General features: G+C 38.6%; 1 protein-coding gene across 2 annotated transcripts in view; it reads right to left on the reverse strand.

Annotated features, from left to right (window-relative positions):
* Positions 1-10,685, reverse strand: part of LOC145668135 (glutamate-gated chloride channel-like) — a 94,833-nt gene extending 84,148 nt beyond the window's left edge. For both annotated transcript variants that reach the window (XM_081735704.1, XM_081735703.1), the window contains exons 1-2: positions 10,541-10,685; positions 8,657-9,051 (exon numbers count right to left, since the gene is read on the reverse strand). The gene's annotated coding sequence lies outside the window, so the exon portion shown is untranslated. The remainder of the gene's footprint in view (positions 1-8,656; positions 9,052-10,540) is intronic.
* Between the last annotated feature and the right edge of the window lie 5,719 nt (positions 10,686-16,404).

Genomic DNA, 16,404 nt, shown 5'->3' on the forward strand with positions numbered 1-16,404 from the left:
ATATCGAGTACCCATCGAGTTGTGCTTCCTCTAGTTTTGTGATAGACTCTGATATGGCGGTAGGGGGTACTCACGAGAACATGGGCTTGCTTAGCCACATACTCCGTCCGGAACCTTTCTTTGGGCGCATGGGTGACGATGCGGCGCGATATGTGGACCAGTTTGAAGTATTAGCTCAAGTAAATAACTGGCCTGATGCCAAGAAAAAGTGGATATTAGGGTCTCTTTTAAAAGGGCCAGCGTCCTACTGGTTCGACACTGTTTCTAAACAACCTGATTTCCCGGACATGACCTACGATCAATTTAAAAATAAGTTCAAGGACGCGTTCAATAATGTGCTGTTGCCTCAGCTTACCGAGCATGAGATGAGGAGTAGGGAACAGGCATCCAACGAGTCTGTGCTTTCCTATGTATACGCGAAACGTAACCTGATCCTCAGAAATGACAAGGATGCTCCCGTTCAAAAACAAGTGCAGTTGATCATTGACGGGTTAATTCCTGAATATATGAAAGTAGCAATAAAGAAGAAATATGATTCTGTAGAACAATTAGTGCGGGATTTGCTTGATGAAGAAAAGGCTCGTGTTTTACTTGAAAGGAAATCGGTAGAAAAGTTGATGAAACAGAATCCTTTTCTTTCATATTCTGCTTCTCAGCTTAATCCTCCAGACAATGTTGGAATTCAGCCTGATACTGTTGTGCAGAATCAGCAAGCTCAGGTTTCCGCGCGGACTTTGCCCGATGCTGCCTCAGCTCCGAAGGCGGCAACAGATGACTTTAAAGAACAGTTGTCAGCTATTCAAAAGCAACTGACACAGCTTTCTTTGCAAGGTCTGTCTTCGAACAAAAGTAATAGCTCACGTAATAATTTTCGCCGTAATGGCAATAATAATAGTAACCGAGGTAGACGTAATTTCCAACAGCGTCAAAACAATACTCAGCAGCGGCCTTCACGTGGGAATCAGGACAATAGTAGCAATAATAATAGTAATCAATCCAACAGGCGTACTGTTATATGTTATAAGTGTGGTAAGGAGAATCACCTTGCTGCACATTGTTTGAGTGCTTTAAACTGATTGGTAGGGTTGATGAAAAAGGGCCATCGACTCTCAAGCGTTTCAAAGTCCCTCTGCAGATTGATAAGGCTCTTCCCCATGTTTTGATACAGTTAAATGGTAAGGAAGGCCCCATCCTCTTAGATAGCGGGTCGCAAGTCTCATGTATCTCTGCACAGATGCTTCCATGTAAAGCAAAAATTTTGCCTACTAATAGCGTTTTGAGAGGGGTTACGGGGAAGACGTTACCTGTTAACAAGATAGCTTTAGTTCGATTCCGGCTTGGGTCGGAAGTATTTTGCCATCCTTTTAGAGTAATTCCTAGTTACCCCCATCCCCCTCTTTTGGGTCAAGATTTTCTACTTGCGCATGAGGCGGATATAGATCAAAAAAGTTGTACGTTGGAAATTACTAGATTTGGGAGAATCCCGCCCGCCACTTTACCGCACTCCGAGAGTGTTAATATTATTTCCTCTGATTTAGCTACTCTTGTTACTCCTGTTTTTAAGGTAGCGGCATCTATTTGGTTGCCCCCCCGCGCTAAAGTTTGTGTACCTGTTCGTAAGTTTTATGATTTAATTGGATCCAGAGATTGGCTGCGGCCCACGACTTTTATTTCAGGGGTGGCTAACCTATTAGTGCAGGAGTGCAAAGTTGATACAGTTAATTCTCTTATTTGGGTTTCTAACCCCACCAATAGAGGATATTTGTTGTGGAAAAACAAAATTTTAGGGCAAGCAGTGGACGAACAAACCGAATTTTTCTGCACAAACGTAACGCTTAGTCATGGTCCTCAGACAGCTGAGAACCCTAAATTTGATTGTAAACGTGTTGATGTAAATCCTGCGCTTTCTGAAGCAGAAAAACAGCAATTTTATGATCTCATCTCGGAGTTTAAGGATGTTTTTAGTTGGTCCCCTGAGGATTTTTCTCAGGCCCGGGATTATGAACACGATATTCAGCTTAAAGACCCCCAACCCGTGAACGTTAAGCCGTATGTAATCCCGTACCATCTCCGGGATGCTGTTAACGAGCAGATAGAGTTATTGTTAAAACAAGACGCCATTCGGCCTTGTCGATCTCCATGGAATTCGCCCATTACATTGGTGCGTAAGAAGAATGGCTCATTTCGATTTATTGTGGACCTCAGATCTGTGAATTCTCACGTTATCGCCCCGACCTTTCCGGTCCCGGCGATGCAAGATATTCTGGAACGGTCTAGTGGTCATAAATTTGTCAATAGTTGTGATCTCACCTCTGGATTCTACCAAATTAAACTCACTAAAAGAAGTCAATTGATTACTGCTTTCTCTGTTCCTGGTGAGAAACAATATTGTTTCAAAGTTTTACCTATGGGCCTGGTGTCTAGTCCAGGGGCATTGAATGATTTAATGAAACTTACGCTGCAAGGTCTAGAAAAGTATTCCGTCTATTACTATTTGGACGATATAGTGTGGAGTGGGGATACAATGGAGGAAGTTTTGGCAACCACTCGTAAGCTATTTGAGAGGTTGAGGGATCGAGGTCTCAAGTTATCCCCAGAGAAGACCAAACTGGGCCACTTTTCGTTGGAGTTATTGGGGCACACCGTCTCCCAACAAGGGATTTCAATCTCTGATAGGATTACGGATTCTATTCGTAAGTACAAGAGGCCGAAAACGCAGAAACAACTTAAGAGTTTTCTAGGGTTGTGTTCTTTTGTTCGAACGTACATTAAGGACTTTTCAAGTAGAGCGGAACCCCTTCAGATGCTTCTTAAGAAGAATGTGCCTTTTAGATGGGGTGTTGCGCAGCAACAGGCTTTTGATAGCATGAAGGAGGCGGTAATATCTGCCCCGACCTTAATGCGTTTTCATCCGAATAGGGATGTGTATGTTTTCTGTGATGCGAGTCTCCGCGGCCTGAGCGGGGCCATCCTCCAACCTGAGTCAGATAAAGAAGAGGCTCCCTTGGTCCCAATAGCCTTTTGTAGTAGAGCAGTTGGTCCCCATGAAAGACGCTATCACCCTCTAGATCTGGAATTATCTGCAATTGTGTTCACGTTACGGCGTTTTAAATACTTTTTATTGGGCCGTCATTTCTATCTAAAAACGGATTGTCGCTCTCTGACCTATCTCCGGCAAACTAAGAACGTAGCTAAGTTCGCACGTATATTGGCAGAACTGGAACAATATAACTACACCATCTCACACGTGCCAGGGAGAATGAACACCTTAGTGGACACACTTTCACGTAATGTCGACTGTGAACGCGACATTGTTGACGAAGAAAGGAATCTTCAGGATCCCCGTGTGTTTTTTGTCCAGTTGGATGAGAAGTTGAAGGATGAACAGCGGAAGGACCCCTACTTCACCGAGATCATCGCCTTTTTGGAAGGGAAGACGTCGCAGGATTATGCTATCGAAAGGAAAGCCTTATGTTATGAGCTGAAGGACGGTGTTCTACATCGTAAGCATCGGCTTCCATCCGGGACGCAGCTACTTCCAGTAATCCCAGTATCACTGCGTGACAGAGTGTTCCAGTCTGCACACGAGTCGACGTTTGGAGCTTCGCATTCTGGGTACGGTAAGACGTACCAGATGCTGTTAAAGACGGTCTATTTTCCCTTTATGAAGCAGTACGTGGCTGATCGTTGTAGGAGGTGTCAGATATGTCAGCGTTTCAAGAAACCACCGGGGAAACCACCTGGAATTCTCCAGACGATGCCCTCTGTGCCCCAACCTTTCTACCGTGTGGGAATTGACATTTCGGGGCCATATTCTGATGCTAATATTTTAAGGCACAAATACTTAGCTATAGCCGTTGATTATAATACTCGATACGTCGTGACGGCTACTTTGGGTGACCAATCTGCATCTACACTTGCCGACTTTCTGTATCAGAATGTGTTCTTAAAGTTTGGACTTTGCAAGGAAATTTTGGTGGATCGCTCCACCGCCTTTACAGCATCATTATTTCAAGAATTGTGCAGTATTTTGGGGGTGGAAATTAAGTTTGTCAACCCCTATCAACATCAAACAGCGGGCCTGGTCGAGGTGACCGTTAAGAACTTAGAAGCTCTCTTAAAACGCAAGTTAGATCCGTCCAACCAGGGTAGTTGGGTTGAACATGTACCTGCTATCACTTTTTCACACAATATTACTATTAATCATTCGACTTCTTTTTCGCCTTTTTACTTGCTTTTTGGTTTTAACCCGTACTTAGAGCATCAAGCTATTATCAATGGTCCATGTTTACACGTTTCGAATGAAGATCGGTTAGCAGTACTACAGGATGTACGCGAGAAGGCGCAGGACAAACTATTTGATCGCTTTCGTACTTCTGAGAAGTCGTATAATCAGCATCACACTCCAGTTAAATATAATGTCGGCCAACGAGTCTGGATTTTTGATCCTACTAGACGCCGTGGACACGCGAAGGCCTTTTCAGGACAATATTTTGGACCAGGTGTTATCGTCCGCATGGATAACGCTAATGCGTACTTCGTTAAGTATAAGACGCCGAAGGGGCGAGAAAAGATTGAATCTATTGTGGTGACCAGACTTAAGCCCTATTACCCGGATGACCCACCACCCGAGGAAGAAGACCTACAACCCTCTGATGATGTTTTACATATCAATAAGCAAGGTTCATTTGTGGAGGACGAACGAAACTTGGATTTGCAACAACTGACCTTGACTACAACGTTGCACGAACCCATTCAGTTTATGGATGTTGTTGACGTGACAAAGCTACCGTCACTCTCGGCGTTGGCCTATAAACCTGGAATTGTTAAACCGCTATACAACATCAACGATGAAATTAATGACAAGGTCAAAATTTACTATGGAGACATTGTTAAATTGAAATGTGACGTTGTTGTTAATGCTGCCAACGAGACGCTCACTCCTCTTTCTGGAGTGGATGGTGCAATACATAGAGCCGCTGGTGAACAACTAGCTGAAATGTGTAGGAAAATTGGTTCCATTAAACCGGGAGAAGCGAAAATTTCTCCGGGGTTTAACATACCAGCGGAGCACGTAATATTTACCTGTGCACCTAGGAATAATGACAAGCGTATTTTGAGGCGTTGTTATGTAAATTGTTTGCAGCGAGCAATTGAAAATAATTGTCGTACATTATCTTTTCCATGTCTTGGCACGGGTGCGTTTGGTTTCGACAAGCACCAAGCCGTGAAGGTAGCCTTATCCAGTGTACGCAATATATTAGAGACTAATCTAACTGATTTTGACGCTATTGTGTTTTGTCTATATGACAAGGACAATAAGATGATATATGAAGACAATCTGCCTGTGTATTTCCCCAAAGATATTAGATGTGGTTAGTAAAAAAAAAAAAAAAAAAAAAAAACTTATTTTAATGTTAGTTCAATATATAATTCCTTAGAGATTTTTCTTTCTTATCTCTGAGAAACCATATGGAGAGTTAAACCTTTTACTAATTTATGGTTTCATACAGTTCCTCCTAGTGTATACGACCGATGACTTGTCCATACTTTAGTTCGCCTGGGAGGAGTTTTGAAGTTCCTTACCTGTAAGAGAACAAATACCTCGGATTAGACTTAGTAGTATATGTGGAAGAGATAATTGTTACCCATATTATCTATACACCTTTATACCTATATTAACTCGATATGATAAACCTAGGTTTTATTATCTTCGGGCATTGGCCAAGCCCTGATAAATCAGAATTTGACGTTTTGTATACCAGATTTGACAATTGCGCGCAAATACTTACTTGACTTATTAATTCACCTATATAGGATATATTTTTCCTGGATTTGTTTTTTTTTCCCTGATATTGGACATAATTTACTGAAATTAGACATTTTAAACATCATATGTCATACTTTCCATGACATACTATCATCTTAAAACTGATAATATAGTGTTTAGTGTTGATCCTGTTAATGCGTTAATGTATTGACTGTTGTTATTAATGTGTATGTATTTATTAGAATGAATATTGGATTAGACATGTTAAACTTCGTACTTGGAGTTTATTTATTATGATGAGAATATATTATTATTATTTTTAATTCTTTATTGGAATTGCATGGTTGTGTATACTCGTTCTCTCACTGTTTATTTGATATTCGTTGACGTTTGATTCGAGCCAGGAGCGTCTACATTTTAGTAACCCAAATGAACGCTTAGTCTAAATGTATGAGTTATTTTGGTGTATGTACATACATTCATATACATATATATATAGATTTTTTTTTTCTCGAGGCAACTAATGGCTATTATGGTACAAGCTTTGTTATTAGTGTTACTATTATCACTACTATGTGTTTTTTTTTCGTATTTTTTTTTCCAGACGTTCCTGGGTTTTACTTTATTATCCGTTGCTTTGGCGTCCCTAGATGTATCGATATCTAGCGGCTTTTATTTTTCCCAACTGCATGGACATGTGCTATATCAGTATGCTGTGCCCTTACTATTTAATGTGAGTTTTGAATTTCCTAAGCCTATTTCTGCGTCTTCTTTGTTTAAGTCATTGCATTGTAATGTGAATTCAACCTATCCCGTTCAAATATGTAGTTTGGCTTCAAGTTTAGATGCCTTGCATACTCATCTAGCTAACAATTTGTTAACGATAAACGAGCCTTATAGGCTCCATGGACACACAAGAACTACCCGTTCTATTTTTAATGCTGTGGGCTCCCTCTTTTCTTGGTGTTGTGGAGTTGCTACCCACAGTCAACTTTCAGTCTACCAACAGAAGCAGGATAAAATACAGGCTACAGTTCTTGAATTACGCCAACAACTATTACGTAACTCTATTTTTATTCAAAACGCCTCAGCGGAACTGACGAATTTTCAATCGAAATTGGGCAAGGATTATCAGAAAATGGAAACCTTTTCAAAAACACTTTTAGACCAATCTAAGATACTTGCTAAAACTTTACAAGATTACGTTGATAAGGACCAGTTAGAGACCTTCTCTATCTTGGGGGAGATTTTTCAATTATCCATGCACATTTTAAAATTGGTAGATTTACAACGTTATCAAACTTCAATGCAAAGCTGTAGACTTGGTAAATTAGACCCTATTTTAATACCTTATAATGTTTTAGAAGCTGAGTTAAGGACTCTGGAAGAATCGTTAGTACCTAAGCGTTTGCTTTTGGCTATACCTAGATCTAATATCGATCTTTACTACACAGTAAAATTATTGTCTTGTAACATTTTTGATTCACATATTTTGGCACATCTTAAAGTTCCACTGCGAGAACGTGATGCAGTCTTTAAACTTTATTCAGTCAAAGCTATTCCCTTTGGATACCATAACCAAACTTGTTTTATTAGTGTTTCCCCTAGCTATGTTGTTTTTCAGTCTCAAATTTTGGCTCTCCCTATTGTTGGATCTGACTTATTGTATTGCGATTTACAGACCTCTAATTTGTGTAAGATTCCGTCGCACATTGCTGTCTCTTCGCAATTAGCGCGTTGCCTTTATAAGGGTTTTTTCGGAACTACTGTCAACGATATTTTATCAGCCTGTTCTTATATCTGTCACGACAATAACCACAGTCAGCTTTTGGAACTTGAACCCCACACGTTTGTTTTGACGCACCCGCCCTCTACTCTACAGTTAGTCTCCGCAGGGAATACCACTCTTTTGGATGTTTCGACCAAAGCCAAATATGGATCTTTGTTAATCTCCTTGCCTTGTGACGTTACCTTAAGAGTTTCCGATCACTTATTCGCTAAGGCAGTGTTCCCCTGTTTCCAGAATCATTTCACTTCTCCGACTGTATTGCATCTCTTTCCCGCATTTTTGACTGCCAACAGTTTTGTGCATCTAAATCAAAAGTTTAAGTCTCATGAGGTTTTTAATAGCTCAAAGTTATTGAATTTAAATTGGAGGTTTACAGTTCCGCATTTAAATTTGTCATCCTACTCTGTAGTTCCAACACAGTCGTTTACGCCTATCTACTATCGTGAGAATTTTGTACCTACACTCCTAGTTTGTTGGAACGTACTTCTAACCTTAGCTATTGGGTATCTGCTTTATCGGCACGATTTTTTTCTGTGCGCTCTATGTTTTCGCAAAGCTAGGGCAGACCATGTCTCTTTCGATCAGGATGTCTTATGGATTATTGTTCACATAGTGGAGATTTCGTTACTTCTATTGACAGTCTTTTTACTTTTTAAATTGTATAAACGTCGCATTGCCTTTAGACGCAATATTCATTTACCTCGCCGAAATAGTCTGCCTCCCCCTCCCCCCGCTGCTTCCGCAGACAATCAACGTACGACTGTTACCGTTTCTAACCCTGGTTCATATTTGAACGATTATGTCCCGTATTTCTAAGTTTCCTAATTTTAGTTACTTTTTTTTCCCCCTTTTTTTTAAATGCACATCTGGAATAAAACAATTATGACCTAATAGTAATTTTAGTCTATATTTGTGATGTTTTGTTAATACTGTGTAACTGTATATTCGATGAATATTTATTTATGGACATACATGTATATATAAATATATTAATGATTTGCATTAGTTATTATTTAAGTTTTTTTTTTTCTTCGATATGCTATATTCTCTACGACAATAAGCCATTAGCAATTATGTTATGTTATTGAAGCTGATACCTTTTTTTTTTCTCCTTCCTTTGCGTGAGTATGGCTGTTCCTTGTTTGTACTTCCCGGCTTCTTCGTCTCGCATTTTAGTAACGATGGAATAATGTCGCTTTGGCCACATTTTATTAGTACGCCTACAGTACATTGTGTTAGTGTTGTTTACTTATTAGTCAATATGGAAGACCTATATTATTTAATTACATGCTACGACTATAATTAAAGGATCTACGACAGAGTGATTAGTTGTTATTTATGGTTGGGTTAAATAAGTTGCTACTAGAACTAGTAACGTTAATCGATTTATTTTCGCATGCATTTTATACAAATCTTTTTTTTAGTAAATTGTTAGTATATACGTTAGTAGGTGGCCAGCTTCCTTTTCCTTCCTCGGTGTTGTCTGCATTACCTGTGGAGAGAAGAGAGTATTATTAGTGCACTAATATTTCGAGATTTTCAATATATATTATATTTGTTATGGAGCAAGCACTACTTATGGAAGTTATATTTGCATACATTTTTATGAACTTAGCACTTACGTGCGTGTCGCTGTTGTTAGTGACCGAATATACTATTTGCACTTCGACATTGTGGATTTTTTTTTCACTTTATTTATATACGTTATATAGGATTGTATACGGATCTACATTATCGTACTTGTGGTAGTTATATACTGTTATGTTTTAAGTTTTGGATGTTTGATTTTTACACTAGTTACCATTTAATTCCGTGTTGGACTTTGTTTCTCGGATACTTGGACTTTCTGTGTACCTTTGTACATCGTTTTTAAATTTCGCATGTATTCCGTGACATTGCTATCTTTTTTTTTGACAACCTCAATATACCCTTGAAGATATTATTTAGATACATCTTAGCAGATTTCGCTGCCGCCTGGAATTTCATTTGTCATACTTTCCGCACCTTAATGCTATCTGATATCGAATTTCAACCTTTCTACTTTTTGCATATGCCGTGGTTCCTTAGTCCGTGTTTAGATATAGTTAGGAGGGTGTGGTCTATCGTTTCTGAACTGCATGCTGCTTCAAGAAGCGAGTCAGCCCGCTATAAGGCTTAAGAATCGTCGGACATCGTAGGCCCAAATACCCTGCGATCTTCCTTTTATTCAGGTGCAGTTTAGAAACCCTTCCCCCATCGCGTTATTCCACCAACATCTGCTATTTGTCTTTCACTAGTTAGATTAGCCCGTTTTTTTTAATTTTGGTTTTGTTTCTTCTTTTTAGAGAATATTATTTTTTTTTAAAAAAAAATATATGCTTATTATTTTATTTATATCTATTATTTGATTACTTTCAATTTTTTATATCCGTACCGTTGAGTATCCGGTACGTTGACTCATGCCGGTATATCCTCAGTGCAAGGCTAATTTACCTCCTACCCATATCGATTCCCTCCCTACAAATATAACCTTCTACCCCTTGGTTTTCATGTACCCTTTATCTTATTCACTCCCATAATGTATTTTTTTCCCTGTACATATATTTTTCAAATCCTTTTTGCTATACTAAGCCTACTCGCCGACCTCATTTCCCAGTACGTCTCCCAACCTGTTATTATCGTGCTGTTTTTTTTTTCCTTCGCTTCCTACCCTCTTCCTTCGCACGTTTGTAAATCATTATTTTTTTTATTATCACTCCATTTTTATTCCTTTTTACGCCTTGCTGCTTTAATTATTTTTAGTTTGCACTTATGGGCGTTGCTTACGTCGTATTTTCCCACGACTGACGCTATGTTAATATTAAAGTTCATTCGCACATATACGTTATTTTCACTTTAAATATATGTTTTAAACCTTATACCTTGTTTTTATGTTACGTTAGTTATTTCTTATACATATATATATATATACATATTTATAATTATATTTATGCATTACTTACACTCTTTTTTTTTTCCTCTTCTGGACGCATGCCGCTGCCCGCAGCTACAAATATTCAATGTTGCCAACACATTATGAGGCCTCCTTTTCGATTCACCTGGAAAAGAATCGACTCTTTTTTTCCCGTTCCACGCAGTCACTTGGTGCCGCATTCCAGTACAACCTGCATGTTCTGAATTCGACAGACAGAGTGTGTTCCCGTTTTGAGGTGCTGTCTAGTGCTGCAATCTGGCGTCACCAGGTTGTACTACGTTCGCTATACTTCGCTCTTTCATTTACGTATTGTTTGAAATGATATATTTAAAATTTATTTCAGTTTTTTGCAGATCTTATGGTTCGGCTTTTCCATCCATGTATTCTGGAAAATCCTGCACATTATTTTAGGGGGCGGGCATGTTCCGTAACCCATCCCAGAGGTTCCGGATTCGATTCCCGACGATGTACACAAGGAAGATTTTATTTATTTATTTTTTTTTCCTTACAATTATTGTTGTAGTCTCAAGGCTCGAAGAGCACGCTGTAATTTCTCCTTTTTTTTTTCTTTCTGTTAATAATAAATGATGGCACAAGGCAAATGTCCTTTCCTACCCAAGCTTCCGCAAAGCTAGTTAATATTTCACTTCTGGATTCCTTTATTCTCTTCCTGTCTGTCCTAACTTCCCTATAGGTCTGCATTCTTAAAGAATGCTGAAGTATCGATCTAATGTTCCTGTTTGGTTGTCTACAAGGAAGTCAGAACTTGCTGAGCTACGTATCTTCCGTATTTATGATTTAATGCTGCATTTGGTTTTCTTGCTTAAACATCTAAATTTCTACCGGGTTTGGTGCCCGCTTGCATGGTCAATCCCCGGACACGTTTTGCAAAAGATCAAGCTGACGTTGGGCTTCATGACGTATGTGGGAGGTGCCAGTTTGGACACCATCGTCCCATGTTCGGATTAGGAGGAGGATACGGGTCTGGTACCTTGCATGGTTCATATTTATATCCGAGCATACAAAAGCGCAATTGGATAAAGACAGTTAATACTTTAGCAGAGGAGAGTCATCCACCTAAGTATTGGAAACATTTCAACTGACTAATTGGGCAAACCAACACTCCTCACTACCCTCTACTCGACAAGAATTCTGCATTTATCACGGACTCTAAGAAAGCTGATGCCTTGCCCATGTTCTTCAGACCACCTTCACACCAGAACCTTCTTTCCGAGGTGGGTCGACTCTTTACAGGCGCATAGCTAGATATACAAACCCACCTTGGAATTAACATGGACCATACACTGGACAATCAGCATCCTTTAACGGCACCAATAACGCCACTGGATATATCACGAAAAAGATAAATCACAAGGAAAACACGGCACCAGGGTTTGATGGCATTACCTACCGCCATATTAAAGAAGGTCTTGCTATTTTACTTCATATTTTGGCGACGCTGTACAATTTTGTTCTCAGAACCAGCTACTATCCACCTGATTGGAAAGTATACTTATGTTTTTGAAATCCCATAAAGATAAAATAGATCCAGCTTCTTATCGGCCCATTCAGCTCACTTCCACACTTGGGAACATCTTTGAGCGCATCATAGTCCGGAGACTCCATAGCCATCTGTTAGTTCATGATCTGTTGTCTAAACAAGCAAGTTTCCGACCTGAGCATAGCCTCCTCGATAACTTGTTGCGTCTTAGCACCATTATCACAAAACACTATAATAGAACTGCACCCTCATGCCCACTTCAACTTGATCTTGAAAAGGCATTTGATCGCGTTTTTCATAATGGTCTCATATATAAATCACACTTCTTCGATCTTCCGGCCGCATGTATACGTATGGTGTACCACTTCGTTACGAATCGCATTGCATATACCTAGGTATATCCATCAATAATAGTTTATATTTTCCAATTTTTCCTTGTACTGGTGTCCCGCAAGGTTCAACATTATCCCGATCATTATATACAGTATGTCAGTGACCTGCCCGTAATGCCTGTCAGTAACGTAACTCAAAACTGTCGCCCCCTCCCACGCAAGATTATTTCTGGGCCCCCCTTCCCATGGTCATTAACTTCCTACTATATTATGTTACTGTAGAAGACAGTTGTAAAATAAATCATAATTATTAACATATTGACCATGAAATATAATAAAAATACAATTAAAATTAATACTCAACGAAAAAGGCAAACGAACTACTGAATGTCGAAGTTCATTTGAAGCGGTCTAATCTTCTAGCATTTTTTGTTGCAAATTTTTCTATTATTTCAGTTACATCTATTGCTCTTGCTCTCTCACATTCAACACTTAAAATACTGAGACCGGTCAACCGTTCTTGAGACATGGAACTGCGTAAATAGTTCTTTATCAATTTTAATTTTGTAAAAGATCGCTCCGCTGTAATTACAGTCACTGGTAAGGTCAGAAATAACAAAAAAGCTGTGCATACGTCTGGAATACTAGAAGCCAAAGTATAGTTATCTATTAATAGGAGATATGCTAGTTCCCTAACTGTTATCTTCAACTTTATCTCATTGTGTAAACCAATTTAAAACTTTGAATTTGATATGGAAAATCCTCTGTCAGATCCTTTTCATACGTAGAAAACAAGCGGAATTGCTTTCGCATGTAATTCTTCATCTGAAGCAGAAGATAAGAACGGGGAGTTAGTATAATAAATAGCTCAATTAGTTCTTTCATTAATTCAAATCTAATTTGGATTTGATGTATAATGATGTCTAGAGTATTATTAAATACAGTTACTTGATAATGTCTTTCCGTTTTTGTCAAACGCTCTTCCTGAACTAATTCATCGAAATGTTTCTTGACTCTTCGAACCCTCTTGTTCTCAAATGTTATGCCGGAACCCCATTGTTTTGCAAGTTCAGTCGCTGATAACATTGCATTTCTGTAATTAGATAGTGTATCAGTAGCATTCTGAAGAAGGGCTGATGCCTGATAAAGATCAACATCGTTGGTCTGAAGAAATTTTGAAATCAAGTTCATAGTTTCAAGTATTTTAGTATGAAGGATATTTTGTAAAATAAATTCAAACTTTTCTAATTGTTTCTTTAAATCATTCGCCTCATCTACTTCGTTAGTCTTTCTGGACTAAAGTGTAAGTTTGTTAAGGCTCTCATAATAACGGAATATGAATAACGTAAAGTTCTCAATGAATCAAATCTTGAACATCAACGCGAGGGACAAAGTTTCTTTAATGAATGTGAAAACGTTGAAAGCGGTTCCCATCTTTTGCTGCTCTGACTGAAAAACACATAGAGTCTCTCAATTATGTCATAAAAGTTCTTGTTTTCCTGCACAGATGATACAGCGTCGTTTAGGACTAAGTTCAAATTATCTTTGAGCGCAGTGAACAAACTCACTCTTTTGTTTTTCTTGAATTCTTGTTTCTAAGCCCTTATAAATGCCAGACATATTTGCCGCCCCGTCATACCCCTGGCCTCGACATTTTGACAATGAAAGTTTATTTTCCTGCAGCACTTTCAGAATTCCTGTTTCTAATCCAACAACCATATGATCGGTAATAGTTTTGTATCCTAAGAAACTCTCATTAATTTTGATTCCTAAGGGTTTTCCAGATGGATCCCTCTTAATAGTAACATATCGATATATTTGACTTAACTGGTCTTTCTTAGTAATATCTCGAAAACTATCCATAATTATAGAGAAAAACTGCGCAGATTTTATCTCATTTAATATGTCGTCTTTTACTTTTTTGGACAGAAGTTCGATTATTTCGTTTTGAATTTTTGGACTAAGATACTTCTCAGATGACTTTGGCTCGCTGATAAGTTGCTCCAAAACAGGGTCATATTTAGCCAATAATTCTATAATGGATAAAAATTCTCACTATGTGCTTTCTCTATTTCTTCTCTTTGACCTCGAAATGTTAGGTTGGACGCTGCTAGTGTAAGAGTAACGTTAACAATACGATTAATGATTTGTTTCCCTTTATTCACTTCCTTTTTTACTTCAGATTCCATTATGTTCGTCTATTGTTTCTTTTCTTTTCCACGTATTGAATATAACGCACGCATTTAGATGTGATTTGCTACTTTCATGCTTTACTATTTTCTTTGACAACTCTTGCCAATCACGAATTCCTCTTACCCAACCTAGTTGAAAACCTGGCGAACTACGATCTGCAAACAACCAACTCGGTTGGCAATACGAAAAATCTCCTTTCAGTGATAAGCAAAGCCAATCTCTAATAATTTTGAAGCCAGTCTTTGTTGTTTTTTCATAGTAATTTTTGGAGAATGATCTATTATTCTATTCTGGATCTTTAGGAAACAGCCCTTGTGATCTACATGGTCCATGATGAACAATGAATTCCTTCGTTTCATTATCTAAATTATCCGGATGATCAGCACGATCAAAGGAAAATTCTTTTGCATTATTTGATAATTCTCAATTTAGATCGTTACTAGCGGTAGGAGCTGTTTTAGTAACAGTAAGGTTAGTACTACTAGTAGTAGCAGTAGTAATAGTAGTAGACATAATAATAGTAGTAGTAGTAGAAGCCACTGGCGCAAATCCCGGAGGGACAAGGGGAACATATCCCCCAATCTTGGACCTGGGGGGACTGTCCCCCCAATAATCTGACATAAAAAGTGCTTTTTGGGATTCTCTTGGCTTTTCCATTTTTAAAAAAGGAAGGTATTCTGTAGTATTTCAAACTGAACTTCATGCTGTAATCCGTTTAGTAGTCTCATCAATATGTATTAACCCTTTGGGGATCTTATGGTACATTTTGTACCATACGCATTTTTCATGGTACATTGCGTTATTTCTCTTCTATTTGAGCTTTTTCGTCCGTTTTTTTTTTGTTTTTTGTTTTTCAAATCCAGAGACATTGTAGAAGACATTACGTATGGTTTCAGACCGTCCTGCGTCCAGACATGGGAGGTGATGACGTCATAATCTTAAAATGTATTTTTTCCCTTTTTAAGCCTATGTTCATTATTTTTTGGCGGGCTTATTTTTGAACGTAGAAGATTGAAATTTTGCACAAACATTCCGTCCACCGAGTAGTATTTACCAGATTTTTTGTTCCGACGTCAGTGCTAAAACAAGGGGGGAACCAGAGGAGCAAAGGGGTAAAAAAAGGTATATTTTTACCCCAAAAATCCCATTTGTCGTCATTTTCTCGCCTCACATACATGACAGGACCACGTGAGTCATACCGTCTGAAAGGCCGTTCCATTCTGAAGAGAATGACGGTAGAATTATTATTCTAGGGTAATTAGGGATGTCTCGGGGATTTTTTGAAAAATATACTTCTATATAGGGAAAAATGGGGCATTGTCGGTATATATATTTTTTGGCGGGCTTATTTTTGAACGTAGAAGATTGAAATTTTGCACAAATATTCAGTCAACCGAGTAGCATTTACCAGATTTTTTGTTCCGATGTCAGTGCTAAACAAAAGGGGGAACCAGAGGGGCAAAGGGGTAAAAAAACGGGATATTTTTACCCCAAAAATCCCGTTTGTCCGTCATTTTCCCGCCTCACATACATGATAGGACCACGTGAGTCATACTGTCTGAAAGGCCGTTCCATTCTGAAGAGACCGACGGTCGAATTATTATTCTAGGGTAATTAGGGCCGTCTCAGTGAATTTTTATCCAAATATACTCCTGTATAGGGTAAAAGTGGGGCATGGTAGGAAATTTTTTTCTGGCGGGCCTATTTTTTTACGTAGAAGATTGAAATTTTGCACAAACATTCAGTCCACCGAGTAGTATTTACCAGAAGTTTTTTTCCGATTTCTGCGTAAAAACAGGGGGGGTCCAGAGGGGCAAAATTTGAGAAAAGGGAAATTTTGCCCCCAAAAATCCGTTTTTTCAGGAA

This window comes from Thermobia domestica, chromosome 13, assembly GCF_964235325.1.
Source record: "Thermobia domestica chromosome 13, izTheDome1.hap1.1, whole genome shotgun sequence".
Taxonomy (NCBI): Eukaryota; Metazoa; Arthropoda; class Insecta; order Zygentoma; family Lepismatidae; genus Thermobia; species Thermobia domestica.